This window comes from Chlorocebus sabaeus, chromosome 8 (assembly GCF_047675955.1).
Source record: "Chlorocebus sabaeus isolate Y175 chromosome 8, mChlSab1.0.hap1, whole genome shotgun sequence".
Taxonomy (NCBI): domain Eukaryota; kingdom Metazoa; phylum Chordata; class Mammalia; order Primates; family Cercopithecidae; genus Chlorocebus; species Chlorocebus sabaeus.
The window spans coordinates 61,381,878-61,399,846 of record NC_132911.1 but is presented as its reverse complement, the minus strand read 5'-3'; the positions used below and the strand labels follow the sequence as shown (position 1 = coordinate 61,399,846).

At 39.5% G+C, this 17,969-nt stretch overlaps 1 long non-coding RNA gene across 3 annotated transcripts in view; it reads right to left on the bottom strand.

Annotated features, from left to right (window-relative positions):
• Positions 1 to 6,321, bottom strand: part of LOC103236838 (uncharacterized) — a 222,867-nt gene extending 216,546 nt beyond the window's left edge. For 2 of the 3 annotated variants that reach the window (XR_012093687.1, XR_012093688.1), the window contains exons 1-2: positions 6,034 to 6,281; positions 28 to 126 (exon numbers count right to left, since the gene is read on the bottom strand). This is a non-coding gene — a long non-coding RNA (uncharacterized lncRNA). Of the gene's footprint in view, positions 1 to 27; positions 127 to 6,033 lie in introns of all 3 variants that reach the window. The other variant, XR_012093686.1, reaches the window with a different exon arrangement.
• Positions 6,322 to 17,969: the final 11,648 nt, after the last annotated feature.

The window sequence follows — 17,969 nt, the reverse complement described above, 5'->3', positions numbered from 1 at the left end:
ATAACCAGTCACACTGAAAGCACACACCTAGGAAAGGGGACTGTGCCCCTCTGCAAGCCAGGAAGAGAGTCCTCACTGGAACCCAACCCTGCTGACACCCAGATCTCAGACTTCCAGTCTCCGGATCTGTGAAAAAATAAATTTCTGTTGTTTAATCCATGCAGTCTATGGTATTTTATTATGGCAGCTAACTAATACAGACCTTAAGCAAAAACTAAAGAAATGAATCAAGAAAAGAATTTAGTCAATAATAATGTATCAATATTGTTTCACTGGTTGTGACAAATGACAATACTAATGTAACACGTTAACAGGAAAAACTGGATGTAAGTTATTTGGGAAGTCTCTACTATTTTCACAACTTACTGTAAATTTAAAACTATTCTAAAATACAAAGTGTATTTCTAAAAATCCGATGGCTTCCTATCATATTTTTATTATAACCAAAGGCCTCCCAATCTCTTTCACCAATCATCTAACATTTATACCTTGCTCCCTCTGGTCTACTATGTTCACCTTTACAAGGGATACAAAGTATGAGTTACACAAATGTACACATTTGTCAAAATTGATCAAACTGCACATTTAAGGTCTATGCATTTCACCATATATGTTATACTTAAATTACAATTGTTTTAAAATACATGATTGCAAAATGAATAATCTGATGGCCTAAAAAGTACCCTTGAATTTGGTGGCTGCAAACACTAACATTTCTTTTGCTCTGGAATCTGCAATTTGGCATGGTTCAGCATGGATACCTCATTGCTTCTCTATTTGCCATCAGCCAGAGACTGGTATTATCTAAAGGCTCACTCACTCACATGTCAGATGGTGTATGCCGGCTGTCACCTAAGACTTTAGCTGGGCCTGCAGGTTCGAACACCTATACAAGGCATCTTTATATGCCCTGAGCTTCCTCACAATATGGTGGCTGTATTACAACAACTTTATATTCAGTGTGACTCCAATTTTGTTTCAATACACACATGCATTCTAAAAAAATTAACAAAAGTTTTCTCTGGAGTGAAGGAAAATGAGTGATTTTTTAAACTTTCAGTTACACATTTTTATTTTATAAATTTTATACAATAAAATGTATTGCCTTCTAAACCAGATGAAAAAAATTCAGTTCCCTATTAGGGTAAGTAACACATTAGTGAAAACACAAATGAAATTGGAAATGCAAAAGTGTCAAATATATTTACATGTTATAAAAAAAGAATCCACTCACAAACAGCGAACATATTATGAAATACTTCATTCCACCTTACTTTTTTTACCCCCCGAGATGGAGTTTCTCTCTTGTTGCCCAGGCAGGAGTGCAATGGCATGATCTTAGCTCACTGTAACCTCCGCCTCCTGGGTTCAGGCGATTCTCCTGCCTCAGCCTCCTGAGTAGCTGGGATTACAGGTGTGCATCACCACACCCAGCTAATTCTTGCATTTTTAGTACAGATGGGGTTTCACCATGTCAGTCAGGCTGGTCTGGAACGCCTGACCTCAGGTGATCCACCTGCCCCAGCCTCCCAAAGTGTTGGGATTACTTACAGGCGTGAGCCACTGCACCCAGTCCACCTTACTTTTTAAGTTACAGATGAACTGAACATCAGCACATCAGAAACTAATAAAAAATACAAATACATTCAATGATATCTGGTGTCTTCTAAATACATATCTGGCCCTTTTCATGGCACAGGTCTCCCTTAGTCCAATTCCTTCCTCAAAACCTTCTCTCTATATATTCCTTTAATCATAACCACCTACTAAACATTACCCTAGAAATAAAATCATTTGGAAAGCAAGGCCTACAAAAGCAAACCTCAGATGCTAGATACTTCCTATCTTATAGCATGGTGTAACCTCACTTAATAATAGATTCTATATTTTTATTAAGATTTAAGCCCTACTGAACAAATACTATGGCTACCTCAAGGTCACTCTGGACTTCTCAGTAATGATTAAACAATCCAGGAGCCTACAGCAAGATCTTTTGCTCCTTTTCCTTCCTTGGCTTCAGCCTTACTGCAAAACATGCCCTTCCTTTCCACTACCTGGCCCTGCAAGGCATATTCTTACATTCCATACAGATCAACAATTTCTATCGTCTCATAAATTCTACACTTACTCTAGTAAAAAGTTAACTGTTTTGCTTACGCTAAAGTTCTTTTCTTCATCTGACACCAAATAACTACTTTTATAATTTCCTAATTTTTCAAAACACTGTTAATTTGCTCAGACCAAATTAACATACTGGTAAGTTATATTTTTGCACTTTTCATTTCGTGATGTGTCTTTTTTTCTCTTGACTCACACTATCTGATTACAACAAATTCATAAGCTTTCTCTCAACTTGGACTATTTACATTATAAAAATGTTCTATGTTCTATAAAACGTTCAACTTTAAAATGATAGCTAAATGATTTTATTCATCCAAATTTACAATATGAGTTTTCAGTTATTCCAAGAACTTCATCGACTAGAAAGTAAATTCTTAGGTGCTTCAAAGAAACAATGTATTATCAGTATGAAAAGTTAAGGCTTGTGTGGTAATAATCAAATATTCCCAAGACTTGCCCAAATAGAAAACAACTGTAAATATATTCATATGTTGCTTAATGATAGGGATACAGTCTTAAAAATGCATCATTAGGCAATTCCGTTTCTGTGTGGACATCACAGTATACTTAACAAATCTAGACAATCTAGCCTTCTACATACACAGGCTAGATGGTACACTCTATTATTCCTAGGTTACAGACCTATACAGCAACTTACTGTACTGAATACCATAGTAACCAACACAATACTATGTGTGTATCTAAACATAGAAAAGGCACAATAAAAATACAGCATAAAAGATAAAAAATGGCATACTTATACAGGGCACTCACCATGAATGAAGACTGCAGGACTAAAAGTTGTTCTGAGTGAGTGAATGTTAAGATCTAAGGCATTACTGTACACTACTATAGACTTTATAAATATTCTACATTTAGGCTACACTGAATTTATTTTTAAAAAGTTCTTCTTTCTTAGATAATAAATTAACCTTGGCTTACTGTAACTTTTTTACTTTATAAACTTTTTAACTCTTCTGTAATTGCACTTAGCTTGAGACACATATTGCACAGCTGTACAAAAATATTCTTTCTTTATACCCTAATTCTATAAGCTCTTTTCTATTTACTTTCAATTTTAAAACTTTTTGTCAAAAACTAAGACCAAACAGGCCGGGCATGGTGGCTCACGCCTGTAATCCCAGCACTTTGGGAGGCCAAGGCAGGCAGACTGCCTGAGGTCAGGAGTTTGAGACCAGTCTGGCCAACATGGTGAAATCCCATCTCTACTAGAAATACAAAAAAAATTAGCCAGGTGTGGTGGTGTGCACCTGTAATCCCAGCTACTCAGAAGGCCGAGGCAGGGAAGTTGCTTGAACCAGGGAGATGGAGGTTGCAGTGAGCCAAGATCATGCCACTGCACTCCAGCCTGGGCAACAGAGTGAGACTCCCGTCTTAGGAAAAAAAAAAAAAAACCTAAGACACAAACACACCCATTAGCCTAGGCCTCCACAGGGTCCAGATCATTTATATCACTGTCTTCCACCCCCAATCTTGTCCCACTGAAAGGCTTTCAGGGGCTATAACATGCTGTCATCTGCTATTATGACAGTGCCATATTCTGGAATATTTCCTGAAGGACCTGCCTCAGGCTCTTCTATAGTTAACTTTTCTTTTTAGTCAACAGGAGCATACTCTAAAACAATGATAAAATGTACAGAAACTACACAAACCAGTAATGTATTTAATATTATCAAGTATGTACTGTACATAATTCTACATGCTAGACTTCTACAGGACTGGCTGCACAGTAGGTTTGTTTACACCAGCATCACCACAAAAACATGAGTAACGTGTTGCCCTAAGACATTACGAATACTACAGCTTCACTAGGCAACGGGAATTTTTCAGTTCCCTTATAATCTATGGGACCAGCATCATATATGAGGTCTCATGACCTCACTATGCACTATGCAGTACACGACTGTACTTCACAAATTAGGGCTATATGCGGCTATACAAATTTACAGTAGTCCCAAGGTACCAACTCAAGACCTTTGGCTAAATAAAGAAGAATGTCAAAAATGTTTTAAGTCCTATCTCCTTCCCTTGATTCTCCTGCTTATTTCAGTACTGAAAAGAACTTTCTCTGGTTGCTGAGATGTTCAAATGAGTTCATTACTATCAAATCACTTTTAAAAACATATATGCATTATATAAATTAAAAGGTATTATTAGCATAGTAAAGAAAATATTGCCGCATGGGAAGGGGCGGAGTAAGCCTATGGCAGACATGGGGTTGGCAGAAGGGAAAGAAAGAGGGGGAAGAGACAGAATGTGAATACATGCTTGTCTCCCTAAAAGAAATGTAAATGTATACGTGTATCTCCCTTGCTCCTCATCAGCAAAATGTTTGCATTTGCTGATACACTGGAAGCAGCCTATTTAAGTCAGGAGTTTGATATGCTATAAGGTCATACACTGCATGTCAGTGTGGAAAACAGGATCCTCCACAGAGCTGAGAAGATGAAAAACCCTAAATTTTGATCAATTTATTAATAAACAGAGAATAGTATTTTCTTCAAATACACGATTAATTTCACTACCAATACTTTATTCGCATGATACACATTATAACTGCTGTTCAAGATAGGTGGGGATAGGTACTTTACTATTTAACTGGAAGTTATGACTGCAATACGAGATTTTAACAGAAGGCAGAATTATTTTACACTCCTTCTACATACTTTTATTTTAAGCAGTAAAGCACAGGGCAGCCTGTACCCTAATGTCAGGTTTCCAGCTCGCTGCTAGGAAAAGTCGTCTGGACAAGGGGGAATCCTGTATTATAAATGAAATCCATGAAGACTAAACAACAGGAGCACATTCTAGCTAAGGACCGCGAATGAGTATCCCGTGTAAAGTGCAAATACTTACTTCTAGGTTAAGTATGCTTGAAATAATTGTAAGCAAAATTTGCAGAGTCAACTACCTTTTAGCCTGAGGCTAGAGCAATCACCTAACTCTACCCACCACATACCCCATCAACAACTTCCTTAAATCTTATCCTCAATTCTCACAATAAAATATTTCCAAACTTTCTTTGCCGAATAAAATTGGCGCTGCTTTTCCCGTCGCAATACTGTTGATTTCTCAGTAACCCTTAGGCCCTTTAACCATCAAACTCGATTGGCCTCATTTACATGCCACCCTTCCATAGACATTGCCAGGTGCTTTTTTGAGGGTTGGGCCAGGAAGTAAAGGTGGCTGCTTCTATCAACAAGGTTGCAACTTTCTCAGCTAAAATCCTGGGAATAACTCCCTCTGACTTACCTTCATAACCTCTCTGCCTTCTCGAAACTGTTGCCTCTGTCTCCCTTAAACCACATTCCAACGCAAACTGTCCCCAAAGTGCAGTAGCACTTAAGCCTCTCTGTGCCCCTCGCACCCATCAACGCCATCTCTAATGCACCGTTCACACCTAGACCCGTGCATCAGCCTCTCCGGTGGTCGCTCAGAGCCACGCTCGGGGCAAGCACCACCACTCAGGCCTCTGCGAAATACAGCCTTCCGCGCCCCGTCTACACCCCAGCCCGTGCGCACCAAGGGCGGCTGCGGGACCCGACCACCGAGTCCCAGCCCCGCTGCCGCGGAGGGCAGGGACCAGCATGCACACCCTCAAGTCTATATGAAGACCCGGGGGCTGTCGCCGGCCCCAACGCCCGGCCCTGGCGGGGGATGAGGGTCTGGAGGCGCACGCCGCAGAAGGAGGGAGGAGGCAGCTCGAAGCGAGGGCTCTCCCATAAAAAAAAAACTTGTCCTCGCCTCCCTTCCAGGGGCGGCGGGAGGAGTGCACCGAGCGACCGGCCCCAATCCCCACAGCTCTCCCAGGCACCCCGCTCAGGCAGTACCGCGGCGGCAAAGGGCGGCGAAGGCGCGATGTCCGACACCCGGGTGCCTCGGCGTACCTACCTGCTGGAGTGGCAGGTGCACTGGGTTGCTAAGGGGCCGCAGCAAGTGGTAAGTCCATGGTGAAGTCCGTGGTACTGATGATACTGGAGGGCGACTGAAAGGCTCGGACTAGGGACTGCTCCCAACTTTGCGCCCTGGGCGCCGCCGGCGCTCGCCGCGAGTGACCGCTCCCCTGCCTCCAACTTCCAGCAACTTCCAACGCCCGCTCCCCACCTGCAGTGCGCTGGCGCCAGACGGTCGCAGGGAACAATCGTGGCGTGGATCGCCGACGCGGGAGCCAATCAGAGAGCGCCGGCCGCACCGCGCCCCTCCTCCCGCCGAGGATCGGAGCAAGGGGAGTGAGCGAGGCGAGGGCGTAGCCTGAGGGCTCCTCGCGGGCGTGGTGGGACGCGTCACCGAGGTAGGAGGTCAGAAGGGCGTCTTTGCCCCCCCTCACCCCTCCGTTTTTCCTCCCTGGAATGTCACGGTCATCCACCTCTCGCTAGGAGGGACAGCAGACAACCTAGGGGCGCGGGGTGGCCCGAAGAAAATGGGGCGAACTGAAGGACGTCCCAAGCATGGCTGGGGACCTTGGGGAACAAGCTCAGACCTGGGAGGAGGAGGACAGGACGGCAAACCAAATCTACCTGAAAAGCCCCTTTGTCTTTGAAACTGCTGTGTAAAAGCCCAAAGTTGAGAATAATCCTGTGTTCTGACCCTTTCAGTCGCCCTCCAGCCACACCTGGGCCTTCCAGGCGGTGGGAGGTGGGCCTGCGTTGGACATCTGTGGTCACAGGGAGACCAACTCACGTATTAAAGTTCAGTTCTTTGGTAGCCAGCCATCCTCACTGAAGGTCCCGACTTCCTCCTGAAAAGGTCAGTTTTTTGTTTTGTTTTAGAGGAAGTCTTGCTCTGTCGGCCAGGCTAGAGTGCAATGGGGAGATCTCGGCTCACTGCACCCTCCGCCTCACGGGTTCAAGTAATAATCTGCCACAGCCTCCCGAGTAGCTGGGATTACAAGCGCCCACCACTATGCCTGGCTAATTTTTATATTTTTAGTAGAGACGGGGTTTCACCATCTTGGCCAGGCTGATCTTGAACTCCTGACCTCGTGATCCACCCGCCTCGGCCTCCCAAAGTGCTGGGATTACAGGCGTGAGCCACCGCGCCTGGCCAAAAACGGCAGTTTTCTAAGCATCCCTTTATCTGTTGAGCACAGCCACCCTCAGACTTGAATTCTCCGTATCCACATACCTTCTGTGTGTTGGGGGAGGGGGTTCCTGTGTGTGTCTAATTCATTTGCCCCAGACTTCATAAAAGTAATCCATTTGATCTCTAAAGTTGATGCAAACACCAACTTTATGCAACAGATTTTTAGAAGACAATGCCATAGGAGGGTTCCTAACTCTCCTAGAGAGCTCAAGACTTAAGGCTTTGACAGTTTGTAATTTGTATAAAAATACTGTTCACTGAGAGTTTAACTGCATGTTTTAATACTTTTGGTAGAATAGCTCACTTAATCCTCACAATTACGGTGTGAGATAGATACTATTACACACCCTCTTTCAAAGAAATTGAGGCACAGAAAAGTTATGTAATTTGCCTAACAACACACAACTGAGTTGATTGGAATCCAAGAAATCTACCTCCAGAGCTGACCTTACCACTAGGCCTTTGTCTTCCTCACACTTAATCCCATTCCAGAAATTCCCATCAGCTAGCAGTTATACCATTTGCTTTATAACTTGTCTGGAATCTTGAAAATTAAGAAAACACGGATAAGAACACACCCGCTTTGGTAAATGGGCCCGTGGGCTTTAGTTTCTCTGAAAAGGAAGCAGTTGAGCCAATCAGTGCAGCCCCTTCCTGCCTAAAATTGATTGGTCACCGTAATTTTAGTTTGGTAGATTCTTAGCTGAAACTGAATAGAGGATGGAAAGAAGAATAAGAAAAGAAAACCTGGACCTTCATTCAACCTGGGGAAATGTTCCAGTGGGAATCATAATCAATCAGAGAGCAACCCGTTTTGTTCAACTAGTTGCCTATTAAAGAATATTAATCCAAAAATCTAGATTTCTCTATTAATACATTATTAGAAAAAAAAATCCTTTCTTTCAGTTTGGAAACGTGCAGAGAAAACATACAGGTGGCTGAGCATACAAACTGAAGGAAAAATTGAAATACCATTTCAAAACGATTAAAGTGTGTTGGGAACATACTGCAACCTAGAGTAAGCAGCATGGAGATACAATCTCAGCCTGCCACCACGCCCAGCTAACTTTTGTACTTTTTGTAGAACAAATAATGTCACAAAAGGAGGTTCCTTAAGCTGAATTTTTATTTTAGTCAGACATGACAGAACATAGCCTATTATTTGGGCCTACTTCACCTAAAAGCATTAAGAGAGTTTTGCATTTACAGAAATAAACAGGATAACAACTAGTTTTGAACTTTTTCTTCTTAAATGTTGAAATATAATGTGGTTAGATTATTTTACTTTTAGCTGTCAGTATCTATTTTGAGCTTTTACAAACTGCACAGTAGGAAAGGATTTCAAAAGTACAAGCAGTAATTAAAGATTTCATGGATGAAAGTTAAGCAAATGAATGCATAACTTATTTGGAGTACAGTATTACTTTGTAGCACATTTAAAATTATTACTCTGATTGACCATTTTGAAATTTCCAGGCTGGCCAGGCATGGTGGCTCATGCCTGTAATCCCAGTAATCCCAGCACTTTGGGAGGCTGAGGCAGGTGGATCACGAGGTCAGGAGTTCAAGACCTGGCCAGCCTGGCCAACATGGTGAAACCCCATCTCTACTAAAAATACGAAAATTAGCTTGGCATGGAAGCACACACCTCTAATCCCAGCTACTTGGGAGGCTGAGGCAGGAGAATCGCTTGAACCTGGGAGGTGGAGGTTGCAGTGAGCCAAGATCACACCGTTGCACTCCAGCCTGGGCAACAGGGCAAGATACCATCTCAAAAAAAAAAAAGAAAAAGAAAATTCCAGACACCATTAGACTTTATACTTCGGTACAGTATTTCTCTAATTCTACAAATATTTATCTTTTTTTGGTTAGCGTCCACCTGGTAATCAATTAAATGATCCTACATTACTCTGCGACAGAGGCCAGGAACTTGGTCTTACAGCATAAAACTACTCTATTACTCTTTGTGTAAAATATATTCTGCTACTGGTCACTAGATACTTATCTCAGAGAGCTCCTAAAATTGTTCCCTTTGGAATTGCTTGACTGTCATTGAGAAATAAAAGAAAAAATCAACTCACATATATCTGATACAACCCAACAAGACTGCGTCTCCGTGGGGATCCAGAACCATCTTTATTAGAATCACTCAGGATGCTTATTTAGAACCCAGATTCCTGGGCATATAAAATAATAATTTTAATAATAAATAAATCAGCACATAAAATAATCAGAATGTTCTATGTCAGAGCCCTAGAATCTGCCTTTTATCAGTGTTCATGGGCAATTCCTAAGTACAAGCTGAAGTTTAGGTGCCATTGCCCTGGGCCTTTAATAGCTCTCATTTTGTCAAGAACTTCATTATAATTAAACAAATGCAAAAATAATTCACATATGCTGATTCTTATACCAGAACAAGTAATTTAACTAGATTTTATTGTGTTTCTAATTTACAAATAATAAATCCATAACCCTTTTCCTATGCTAAAATGTTAAGTAAATTAACATTAAATTGGTACTAGTAACTATGACAACTAATATTACTAGACCCATTTTGTCATTGAAGTAAAATAAAAATCAAATGCCCAGCATCCTTATTGATTATATATGTGTAATAAATATATAAATACTCCTCTATATTTCTGAGTAACTATGGTTTCTTACAAACCATAGTTTGTAAGATCTGTGTAGATCTATGTAGATCTGTGTCCTAATTAGCACGGATCAAGCCAGCAGAAAGTTATTTGCCCCACTACCTCAGAAAAAACAGGTGGAATGCTTTAAACACCTGGCATTCGAAATTGTATTGTGTATTTGTGTCTGTTTGCTGATTTGCTGTCTGCATCCCAACCCATAGAGTGAGAGCTGTATGAGTGCAGGGGCTCTGTCCACCACTGAAGCACCAACACCTAGAACAGTGCCTGGTGGGTACAGGTGCTCAGCAGATACTTATTGAATAAACAAAAAGGAAGGCAACAGTCCCACATCAAGACAGTGCTTAATATAAAAAGTTTCACTGTAAATCATCAATAAATCTTTGAAACCACGGTGTTTATTTTCCATGGTCATTTAATTGTGTCAGTTTGTTTTATTAGCCAAAGTTTGCAGTATCAGATTGCCCTTTTATACCATTTGGTGCCTGGAAAATATGCAACACAGGTTTTTCTTTCTTTCTCGCCCCTAACATTTCTGAGGGCTGGGGGGAGGCAGGAAGTGAACAATGTCCACAAGTCTTCGCTGCCATATTGCTCTCATAGCTCAAAGTCTACGTTAGAATCATCACATCCTTCCTGAAATATGTTGCCAGCCTGTCCTTTGAAGCAGAGCCCTGATAACTTTGTCTTAAAGAGTGTCTAATGCAATAGACATTTATTTAAGATCGCTTATGTGCTAATAATGGAGACATTCAACACAGTGCCCAATTCCCTGTATTTAAACTTATCTTTTAGGTCACCTCTACAACAAAACATTTCTATTGCTTTTTTCTTATGCTTCTTTCCCCAATAAACTGGAAAAACTCAGAAAGAAAATTTAAAATATTTTAAGATTGCAAAGGTGTAGTTAATCTTTTGAAAATGTGCAATGTCAAGCAATGTATTTACAAATCAATGCTGACATTTTAAAAACAGATAAAATTCAATAAATAAATGTATGTCATTGTTTTATCTCTAAGATCTCATAAGTTATTTATATTTCAAATGTCAGACACACTCGGCAGATTCTTCCAAAGCAGAAGCAAAATGAGCTTTTAACTTAATGAGTACCATGGTTACACATTTATCATATTTCTGCACAAATATCAACGTTGTTTATTATTTCTTCAGTTTTACTCAAATATATGATAAAGTCAATAGTCTATTACACATGCACAGCATTTTTGCACATGGAAAAATGCATACTCTACAGATACAAATAAACTGAGTAAGAATGACAAGTGTAGAAAGAAGGAAATAATGCAGCCTTTTCAATCTTGTATTTGTAGAAAACATGGTCACTGTTTTCCTAATTGATAATTCTTAATGTATATGACATAGCTAGACATCAGAAGAAAAATGGCAGATATAAATAAGAGATGTCAGCAAATACAATTTTTCTATTGCCGTTAACAGCCTATGCCCCACTATGAGCTTGCAGGGCCCTGGCTGTCCCTGCAACACACCGTCATGGTCTCTGCCTTCTCCAACTCTGCAGAAACTGACCCAGCACCCTTGCTAGTCTATCCAGCAAAGATGCTCTCACTTACCTGAGCTCATGGGTGGAGGAGAGGAGCCTCCACCTCCTCAGTTCACAGAGTCATTTTCATCTTGGTTCCATTGCTGCCTCTTAATCACCTTTTTGCCAATTACACTGCACTCTCTTCTTTCTCTTCAGTTCATCTGCCTGGACTTAGCTCTCAGGGAAGATAAAGGTCGAGGCAAGAGTGATGGCTGATTCAGAAAGATAAATATTCCTCAAGGAGAATACCTGCATGAGCACAGGAATGAGTTGAAGGAGTCTATGCAAATATTTTCTTTTCAACATAATAATTAAATTTAAGTATTACATGTTCTCACTCATATGCAGGAACTCAGAAAGTAAATCTCATGGAGACAGAGAGTAAAATGTGGTTACCAGAGGCTGGGAAGGGAAGAGGGGATGAAGAGAAGTTGGTTAAGGGACACAAAATTACAGAAGGAATAAGTTTTAGTATTCAATAGTACAGTAGGGAAATTATAGTTAACAATAATTTATTTTGTATTTCAAAATAGCTAGAAAAGAAGAATTGTAATATTAATATTCCACACACACACAAAAGATAAATGTTTGAGGTGATGGATATTCCAGTTACCCTGATTTCTTCATTATACCTCGTATACAGCTATCAAAATATCACATGTACCCCCAAAATATGTACAGACATTTTATAATAAAATCTTTTCAAAAAAATTAAATTTGGGTGTTATAAATAAATTTGAGTCCACTGATTCTTAAGAAACTACATAAATTTAGTAGCTATATAGTTAAATAATATTTTACTAAATTTTCTACAACTACTTCTATTTTAATGGCAGTGATTTAAGAGTTAGAAATAGTAACCAAAACTCTTATGACTCATATCTGCATTCCACCGTAGTATCTACTCTGAACAGCATATACTGAGAAACAATACCATCTATCTGGAAGTGTATTACTAGCAATTCATAATCCTTAAGAAGGCAGATATTAGTTAAGAACCATAAAGTCTTTCTCTCTCTGGAGGATAGTTGAGTTTGATCTCTGTTAGACCAGTGTTGATTACTTTTATAACAATTTTATTGCCAGAGAGATGGCTCCATCTTCTTTAATATTTGAAGTGAAAAATGATCACCAGTGAAATGAACAATTATGTAAATGTGCTCATAACCTGCAAAAGAATTTTTTTCTAAATTCCTCTTACAGCTTTCAAAAAATGAAAGTGTAAGCAATATTATATGCTAAAGGATCTCATTTTTTTGCTTCCTACTATGTCATATGGTAAAAACGTGACTAATGGTATTAATAAACAACATCTGTTTAGATAAACTTCATACCTGAAGCAATGTTGTTGTATACACACTGCATGTACTAAGAAAATTTTGAGATGTCACTACCTTTAAAGAGTGCTCTAACTTAGCTGAACTTCAAATGTCTGTTTATATATACAACTAAAAGACATAATAACATACTTAATTACATTATTAGTAATGTAGTTATCAGTTTTGAAAAATACTAATTAGATAATTGACCCTTAGTGAAGACATTTTAATTAAAATTAATGTAAATTTTACCACTAAAAAAAATGACTCATTTGCTGTAATGATTTGCACTTACAAATAATATTTTTCTCCTTATTTCAAGGCCCATTTTGTACTATTTAAACATAAAGGTATCTGCTGCCCTTTGAAAGGAAAAAGAACATAATGAGCACAGGGTTTACATATATTAGAGAACGTTGACCGACATACATGTAGGCTCTCACCAGCAGATTTCTATGCACATCCAGAGACAGCGGTGTTTGTTCCGAGATCTGCTTATACCAGTTACGCTTTTGATAATAATTATGTAAACTTAAAACTTAGCACATAATCCATGAATTATGAGGATGAAAAGAGATGTTTCTACTGAAACTGAATGCATTGGAAAGACTGAATGAATGCAAGACATTTTTAAAAAATGTTTATTTGGTGTGGACAAGACCATTCTCTAAGTTTGGAGAAAAAAATATGAAAAACAAAAGGCATTCCCTTCTAAATGCAGGTTATTTGAAAAAATTTAGCTAGTTATTTGTCTTAAAAAAATGGAGACTGGAAATCATGGAATTTAGTTACCTAATAGAGAAACCAAAGCCACTACAGAAAGATGATGGGGAACTAAAATCTGGCTAATCTAAGTAATGGTCATGGTTATGCATCCCAAGATTGTAAATAAATATCCTTTCTATGTATAAAATTAAAATAAAATGTTTAAGATGTATGTGTGTGCTTATTTTTAATTGTTACCTTCAGCCTGGTTTTTCTATTAATTAACTATCCATCCTTAACATACAGTTTCTACCATAACATAAACATGCCTATAGTTTGATAACAAAACTGTACATTTATGGGTTTTTCTCATTATCATACCACAGGAGAGTAATAGTACAGGTCTTATTCTGCAAAAAAAAGAGGAAAAAAGGCATATCAGAGAGATGATATGATGTGCAAAAATAAGATGTGCATGATGTTCTTAGGTAACTGTGGATAGTGAAATGTGGTTAGAATAAATATGTGAAAAGCTACAGGAGAAGAAGTTCTATGAGTGAATAAGAGCTTTATTACATAGAATTTTATTGTTGGCCCAGAGATTTTTTTGTAGACGAAATAAGCAACTAATTATTTTTTGAGTACGTGGCAAAGAGAGGAAGAGGGGTTGGAGAAAGAGCTGTAGAGTTGTACTGTGTACAACTTGTGTATTAGGAAGTTAGACTGACAGTGGAAATTAAAATGTTTTGCAACGTACATATCTAAGTCAGGCAGATCAGTTAGAAGGATAATTCAGTGAATGGCCAGCATGAGGTGAAGTTGGCAGTAGAAGTAGCAATGCTGCTGAGAAGGCAAGAAAAATGAAGACTGAGCAGTACCCAATGGGCTTAATGTAGCTGTCAGGAAACTAAGAACAGAGACGTACTCGTTGACTGAGTAGAGATCATTGCAGGGAATGGAAAGAACAGATGGAGTTAGATTTTGAGAAGGAAAAAAAGTCAAGCTTTGCTGAATTGCTGGATATTGAAACTTTGAGAAAAAGAAGATGGTAAATATTTGTGATTAGAGAATGAGGATATCATGGAAGATCAAGATAGGTGTGGCAAGGAAGCCTAAGAAATAGAAAAAAACTGATATTGAGGTTGGATGCGAAGAGATAAAATATGAGGACTCAAAATCACACTTTGCTTTTGGTAATGTGAAAATATGGATCGAAGAATGAAAGAAATCAGAGGAAATGGAAAAATCAAGTGTTAACAACTTACTTTAAAAGTCTGGCTATAAAGGAAGTAGAGAGAAACAGCAGTAAGTAGGGAGAAATGTGGGGGTCCAGGGAGAATTTTCTATCAGAACATGTTGGATTTTTATAGGAAGACTCAAGTTGACAGCAAGAAACTAAGGTACAAACTATAAAGGATTACAGATGAATGGAGACCCTGAGAGTTGATGGAATGGAACCCAGAGCTCATGTGGAAGGACTGGCCTATGGAAAAAGGGATATTTTCTGCGTTATCAGGAGGGTAGAAGGAGAGAAGGGGAACATGGAGGTAGATCTGTTGACATGGCACTGGAAAATGAGGAGAATGTCATTTGAAAGCTTCTGTTTTTTCTCAATGAAGTAAAGGATATTGCCACCTCTGAAGAGTAGTGGGGGGAAGTATTGGAGATTTGGAGAAGGTAGGAAGGATTTGCGTATATGAAAACATAGGGTTGCAAGAGTGAGATCCCAAATGGGGCTGGTGAACACTATTTTTAGTACTATGAAGATGACTGGAAGATTTTCTCCAGCAACCCTCTGCTGCTTGGATACAGGTAATAGGAATGTGTGTGGTTGAGTGAATTCAAGGTTAGAGTTTGATGGGTAGGTGGGAAAAAAAAGCAGAGGAAGTCAACAGAGGTGATGATATTTGCAAAAGGGTGATCACGATAGGGAATTATAGAATGTAAGTTAGTCAAAGAATGATAACAAGGGGCAGGGGCCTAGTAGATAGAACAGTGTGGGGTCAATGGATCGGAATTCATAATAAGGGTGAAAAATTGTTGCTGCAGCAGTACCCAACATGTGAGCTGAAATAATAGGAAGCCATGATTTTAATGGTTTTAAAATCATAGTTTTTTAATGGTTTTAATTCAGGATTTCAGAGATGGTTTTTTAATGGTTTAATAATGGTTTTAATTCAGGATTTCAGAGATGGCACCATTTCTAGTGATGACACAGCCCAAGACTTGACTATGGGAGATGGGTGGATGCAGTACAATTATAAAGAGGAAAATTGAAAATGAGGTGGTCTAGGAATGGAGAGGCTAAAATGTGAAGGCATCTTCATGGTTGTTGAAGTCATCTGAAATGATGGCAAGAGTTTGGGTGGGAGAAGAAGGCTGGCCTCTGGGGATATCTAGATTGATGACAAAGGGATCAATGAATAAAGGTATATCCACAGAATTTTGATTGTTAAAGGGGGAAAGAAGCTTGTACAAATGAATATGAAAGTTTCACAAAAACAGGGTTTATTTTATTTTTTAAATTCCATTTTATTTTGTTATTTTTTTGTTTCAAAGGAAAATGGATACCTAGTATCTGACAATAACAGCGGGGGATGAGAACTTGGGGAGGGGGCAACATCTAAGGCAAGTGGGATATGAGAAAACGAACATAAGCCAATCTTCAGAAGACCTCAGGGGAAATGTTCTTAGAAACGAGCTGGCTTTCAAGCAAGAAGACTGTGAGAAGGTTCACTGAAGAGGAAGAAGATGCTGAAACTTTTAAGGATGTAGGGACATTTACTCGTTGAAGAGTAAAGAGTTACTTGCTCAAGACGAGAGAGCTAGTAAGCAGATTGGTCAGAATTTAAACCCAAGTGTGTCTGACTCCCAAGCTGGGGCATGTTGCTTATCAGAGAGAGGAAATTCACCCAGATAAGTGAATTGGATATTGAATGTGAGGAAACACATATTCAAAATTATTTCATTCATCTCTTTTATCCTTGACAATTTAAAGGACATTAGTACTGTTATATTGGCATTAGATCAGAAAATGTAACAAAGAACAGAGAATAGCTATGCAGTTTCAGAAAATAGTTTTTAGAAGCTCCACTTAACTACAAAAAACCCAATGTAAATATAACAACTCAAGTGAGCCTTGTTGAGCTGGCAGAAATGTTATATCTATTGAGACTGAAATGCTATTTTAGAGCTTATGAAGCACTTTTGCCAGCAGACATAAATCCTGTTACCCTCTGATCCATAATCTACTTTTCTTAGTGATCCACATTGTCTTCGTTCTCCTAAGGTAACATCTAAGAATAGCATTTTCCCTGACTTTCCAAGCATGTGGCTGCCTATTGTTTTATCTGCTTAGTACCTTCATGGCTTTTTCTTGAAACTCCACTGCTCCTAGGCCAGGCTCAGTGGCTCACGCCTGCAATCCCAACTCTTTGAGAGGCTGAGGCAGGCAATTCACGAGGTCAGGAGTTCGAGACCATCCTGGACATGGTGAAACTCCATATCTACTAAAATACAAAAAGCTAGCTGATGTGGTGGTGCACACTCGTAGTCCGAGCTACTTAGCAGGCTGAGGCAGGGGAATCACTCCAACTTGGGAGGCAGAGGTTGCAGTGAGCCAAGATCACACCACTGCAGTCCAGCCTGGCAACAGAGCAAGATTCTGTCTCAAGAAAAAAAAAGAAAGAAACTCCACTGCTCCTTTGCACCTAATCATATAATGTGTGAAGCAGAAAGAGCCACAGGAAAATGTGACCCTGGCCACCTTTGATTGATTCAGGGCTGGACACATGACCTAAGTCGAACCAGTCGGAGCCCTCCAGGGATCTCAGAACTGCTTGGATGCTGGATCTAATATGTAAAGCTTGGACACTGTCACTATCATCCCTTCTGCCATGGGAGACCAAAGAAGTGAAGGAAGGTGATCTGCAGGACAAGAAAGGTGAAAAACGTACATAAATGTGTTTCAGTGATGCTACTGCTGCTCAGAAAGCAGAGATAAACACGTAGAATAAGCAATTCTGTCTTCCTATGCCAATTGTTCCTAACATCTATCAGCATAGGAATCCAGAGTTCTGTGAGACACTCCAGTATCTTTGTATTTTTTTTCTTTTTTTTTATTATTATACTTTAAGTTCTAGTGTACATGTGCACAGCATGCAGGTTTGTTACATATATATATATACATGTGCCATGTTGGTGTGCTGCACCCATTAACTCGTCATTTACATTAGGTATATCTCCTAATGCTATCCCTCCCCCTTTCCCCTCCCCACAATGGGACCCTGTGTGTGATGATCCCCTTCCTGTGTCCAAGTGATCTCATTGTTCAGTTCCCACCTATGAGTGAGAACATGCGGTATTTGGTTTTCCGTTCTTGTGATAGTTTGCTGAGAATAATGGTTTCCAGCTGTATCCATGTCCCTACAAAGGACACGAGCTCATCCTTTTTTATGGCTGCATAGTATTCCATGGTGTATATGTGCCACATTTTCTTCATCCAGT